This window comes from Lolium rigidum, chromosome 1, assembly GCF_022539505.1.
Source record: "Lolium rigidum isolate FL_2022 chromosome 1, APGP_CSIRO_Lrig_0.1, whole genome shotgun sequence".
In the NCBI taxonomy this organism is placed as follows: domain Eukaryota; kingdom Viridiplantae; phylum Streptophyta; class Magnoliopsida; order Poales; family Poaceae; genus Lolium; species Lolium rigidum.
In genome coordinates, this window is record NC_061508.1 from 88636864 (window position 1) to 88642261 (window position 5398).

Sequence of the window (5398 nt, forward strand, 5' to 3'; positions counted from 1 at the left end):
ACCACGCCACTTAAGGCCTCGTTGGGTATCACTAAAAAAAGATCGACCTTTATAAAGGGAAAAAATCTCACGCGAATTGAACGAAAAAGGCGCACGCGTACAGCGCCGCGCTCGCGACCCTGAACCAGCGCGAGTACAGTCGTATGCATCACGAGAAGAACGGCCCGCATGCATCCCTCGCGAGTACCACGCCTGCATGCATCATCCCGAGCGAACGAGTACACCTGGTGGGCATCCATCGTGAGCCAGACGCATGCATTAATCAATCAGCTAATCAATCATACAGTTTCTCTCTCCCAATCTTAAGCTAGCACATCCTTCAATCAAAATAACTCACGTACGCCTTGCACCTTGAGCACAAGAACAACCAAATACACCGATAAGTACAGATACAAATTCACACGGGTAAGTCACGAATAGCACTTACAACACACAAGTACAGTTGCGTGTGTTATAACACACGAGTACAGTTGACAACATAGGCGAGTACAACTACAGTCACGCACACGAGCAGGTACAGTCCCGCACATGAGCAATACAGTCGTGCACACGAGCAGGTACAGTCACGCACAACACACGAGTACAGTTGAACGCACATGCGAGTACAGCATGCTCACGCACACGAGCAGGATGCAGTCGTGCACACGAGCAGTACAATCACGCACAACACACGAGATACGAATTGAACACACGAGCGAGTACAAGTACGATCACACGTACGAGCAGGTACAAACGCGCATACGAGAAGGTACAGCCGTGAACACGAGCAAGTACATGTATAGTATACGCAGGGCGCACACGAGCAGGTACGGCTTGCGCGTAAGTACAGTGCGGTCCCCGCACACGGCGAGTACAGTTAGCGAGTAAAGGGAAAAATTACACCAAATACACTAAAAACAGAAGTACTTATCAGTTGAAACACGAGTACAGTTAGGTACACACCACAGGTACAATCATAATATTATTGGAAGTACGAAAAAAAGTATCTTCAAACCTATCAACATGGGATCTAGTTTTGAAGATCTCGACGCGAGAATCTCAAAAGTGAAAACAGTTCGCAATTTGGACTTACGGTTCTCAAAATATTTCATTTTGAAAAAACGAATCTAGAAGGAAAAGGGAAAAACGGACACAACCCAGTCTTCTCTCTCCTCCTCCATCCCCACCTTGCTTCCCCTTGCAACATGTGGCGAGCGTGCGGAGCGAGTTGACTTCTCTTCGTGAAGGTCGGCCTTTTTTTAGCGATTTTGGGTCTTGTTTGGCACAAGAGTATTTGCAGGGATTGGCGAGTATTATGCCGGCCCATTTCCAAATCCCCTGTTTTCCCCGGTAGCCCATTTGGTACTAGAATTTTGGGTCAAAACTATCCCCGCTCATCCCCAGAAAACCCCGTCCCCGGTCCAATTTTGCCTTGGACTCAATCCACCACCTCGCGTATTATCCCCGTCCCCTTCCAAATCCTATCCAGTGCTCGCAACCGGTGGCGAACGGAACTGCAGAGAGTGGAGCGAAGCGGCGGCGAGGGGCGGAGGAGCATCAATGCCCCATTTCCCTTGACCCGACGCCACTGGAGGTCGACGTGGTGCCTTCGTCGCTGCTCGATTCTCTCCGGCCGGCCGCTGCTAGAGCCGACGCTCTGCACCGCAGGTTGCCGCTGCTAGATTCTGGAGGCCACAGATGCCTGTCGAGTCTCTCCGCCCCGCCGCCGATTGAGGTGACGCTCAGCTCCCCGGGTTACCGCCGCTTGATTCCGGGGCCTACTGATGTCGCTCATGGCCAGCCGCAGCGCCAGTCCTCGGTCCGGCCGGCGCAACTCGCGTTTTCCACCCTTGAGTCCCGTGTCCTGCCCTGCCCTGCCCAACACCTATAGGGGCTGGCGCTGCTCGTGGTCGCAGTTCTTGATCAAGGGCGCAAGTCTGCATCGTGTGTGCATCTCAGCATGTGTCGCAGTTCTTGGTCTCGCTCGCTGCATCTGTGAATCTCTCAGACCAGCCAACTCCAAGAGGGCAACGAGAATTGAGAGATAGACACTATGTTTGAGGAAAAAAAAAAGTTGCTGGCTTCTACTTACGCACTGCAAATTTGCACTTTGCTGTTCAGGACTCGCCTGGGCTTCAATGTTGCCATTTCCGTCGCACACCAATCCCTATGAACCATATGGCATTTTTTAAAACTGGGGATTAAGGATTATATGGGACAGGGTTTTGTGGAGTATTAGTGGGGATTGGGTGAAGGTAGAGTTTTCACCCAATCCCCAAGAGTATTATCCCTAGTAATCTCCACTAATACTCCACTACCAAACAAGACCTAAACGATGTTCGTCACACTGCGCTAGACAGACAATGTTTTTTTTTGTTTTGAATAACAGCAGGAGAGCTGCTGTGTTCATTGCATTAGAGGATGAAATTTTACAGATAGGACCCCCCTAAAACAGGGGATTCCGAAAAAATACAAGTTGTCCACTCAACCAGGGTCGAAAGGTGTCCCTCCTACCTGAGCTACAAGAGGAATGGGCGCACCTGCGATTCTCCAAATGTCTATCTCCTCTAATGTTTTTGTGATCATAACGCATGTTGGCAGCTCCTTTTTATCGAAGATTCGTCGGTTTCGTTCTTTCCACAACTCCCAACAGACTAGATTGGTGAGAGTAAAGATGGTTTTGCGCCGGTCTTTTGCAGTCTTTCCAACTAGGTTCCTGTACCAACTTTGGAAGTTGTGGTATGTGTTGGGCCAGGCTTCTGGCTTCAATTCATTCTGAGCAAACTTAGAGGCAATGAACGACCAGACCTTCAGGCTATATGGGCATTCAGTAAACAAGTGTGTGGTTGTTTCCGGGTTTCTTCGCGAGAGGGGGCAAAAATATTCATTTTCCCATCGACGCGAGTAATAGCTTGTCGGCTGTTAAGACACGGTCAAGCATTAGAGTCCACATGAAAAATTTGCACCTAGCGAGCGCCCATCCTTTCCAGGATGATTTTTACGTGATCAGTGTTGGTGGCGCCTATGAATTGCAACAAATAAGCGGACTTGGTTGTGTAGTAGTTCTTGTTTCCAAAGGTCCAAGTGATCTCGTCCGGAGTCTCGGTTAGATGTATGCCATCGAGAAGGATCTCCAAACGTAAAAGTTCATCAGAGTGCCTAATATCCAAGGAGAAACGAAGGTCCATCAGCCATTTTCTATTGGTGAGAGCCTCACAAACTGATCTGTTTTTCCGGACCGAGATCTTAAAAAGCTCCGGTGCAATTTCTTTGGGAGACAAATCATATAGCCATCTATCCGTCCATAATTTCGCCGTTTGGCCGTTTCCAATGGTTATTTTGGTCGCAGCCTCGAATAAGGCACGATCTTTGGCAGTTGAAGGGATCTTCGTGTGTGACCAAGGTTTGTTGGGAAATTTCCATCTTTGCCACAACCATCTAAGACGGAGTGCCCTTCCAAAGGAGTCTATGCAGTGAACGCCAAGCCCGCCAAGGTGCTTTGGGCGGCAAACAGTCTTCCAATTTACTCTACAATTCCCGCCGTTGCAGGAGTTTTCTCCGGCCCATAACCAGGCTCTTCGACGCTTGTCGAATTCCTTCTTCACCCATGGTGGCATCTCATTCACGCTCATCATGTAGACTGCGAGGGAGGTAAGCACCGAATTTAGCATCTCCAATCTCCCCGCCTTGCTCATGAGCCGTGCTTTCCATATGGCCAAGTGCCGATCCATCTTGTCCAGAAGTCCTTGCCAATCTGCCTTGGTGAGCTTCTTAATGGATAGAGGAAGCCCCGGTACATGCAAGGGAAGCTCGGAGATTCCAATCCCCACCGAGTTGGCAAGCTCTTGGACATTGATGTGCTGACAGCTGATAGGCGTAATTGAGCTTTTGGTGAGGTTTGTGATTAGGCCCGTAGCGCGGCTGAAGGTGGACAGAATCTCTCCAAGCCCGTTTATGTCTTGCTGTGTTGGTTTGATGAAGAGTGCAACATCATCAGCATAGAAGGAGGCTCTGAAAGTACGTACATTGCTTGCCTTTTAACTTGGATAGAACCCCTGCATCTGTGGCGATTTGAAGAAGGCGGTGTAGGGGCTCAAGGGCTAGGTCAAACAGGAAAGGTGACAAGGAGTCACCTTGCCTAAGTCCTTGTTGGTGCTCTATCGTCCTTCCGGGCACTCCATTGATCAGCGCCCTCGAAGAGGCAGTTCGGAAAAGGAGTGAAATCCAGTTCCTCCATCTCAAGGGGAAGCCCCTTGCTTCCATCATGTCAATGATGTAGGTCCAGGAGATGGTATCAAAGGCCTTTGCAATATCTAGCTTCAGAAGCAAAGTTGGTCTTTTAGTTTTGTGAAAGTGTTTGGCTACATTTTGTACGTAGAGGAAGTTGTCTTGGATGTTCCTCCCACTAATGAAGACACTTTGACAGGGTGAAATGAGCGCGTCAAGGTGAGGTTTCAGCCGTGTAGCCAGAATCTTGGAGATAAGCTTTCCAAAGGCATGAATCAGGCTGATTGGCCGGTAATGCTTCGTCTCGGATGGTTGATCAATTTTAGGAAGCAGGATGAAGAAGGCCGTGTTGATCTTATGGAAGGAAGGGTCATTGAGACTATGGAACTTGTGTAAGGCCCGTAGAAGATCATCTTTAATGACATTCCATGAAGTTCTGAAGAAACCCCCTGAGAACCCATCAGGGCCAGGCGCCTTGTCCGTCGGAGTGTCAAAAACAGCAAGCCTCAGCTCCTCCATGGTGAAGGGGGCATCAAGATCGGACAGATCCGGACTCGGAAGGTTTAGCTGGGCCCAATCAAAGCGCTCTGTGCATTGGATCGTTGTACCCATGATGGCACTAAGGTGATGGAAGATCGTCTCTTCGAGCTCGCTCGGAGTTGTGGCGATGCCAGCCTCAGCTTGGAGGGATTGTATTCTATTTTTTTGCCTTCGATGGGATGCTCTAGAATGGAAAAATTTGGTGTTAGCATCACCCAACTGCAGCCATTTTATTCTGGCTCTTTGCTTGGCCTTGATTCTGTTTATGACGGCAAGTCCTACCGCCCTAGATTTCAGCAAGGTTCTGAAGCTATTCTCCTCCGGAGTCAGCAGTCTTGTTTCCTGCGCAGTGTCTAGTCTGAGCATTATTTCTTGACCCAGCAACATCTGTCTCCTGATGTCCCCGACGTGGTTTTTTGCCCAATTTTTAAGATCTTTAGCCAATCTTTTCAGCTTAAAGTCAAGAACCGCAAAGTGGTTGATAAGGCTACAGGGCGTATTCCACGATTGTTCCACCACAACACTGTATCCTTCCAGAAGTGGCCAGAAGCTTTCAAAGCGAAACCTGGGTGGAACCCTGGTTGTAACATCTTGTACTAGCAGGAGGGGACAGTGGTCGGACATGGAGGAAGCCTGTGGCAAGAGTTTGGCG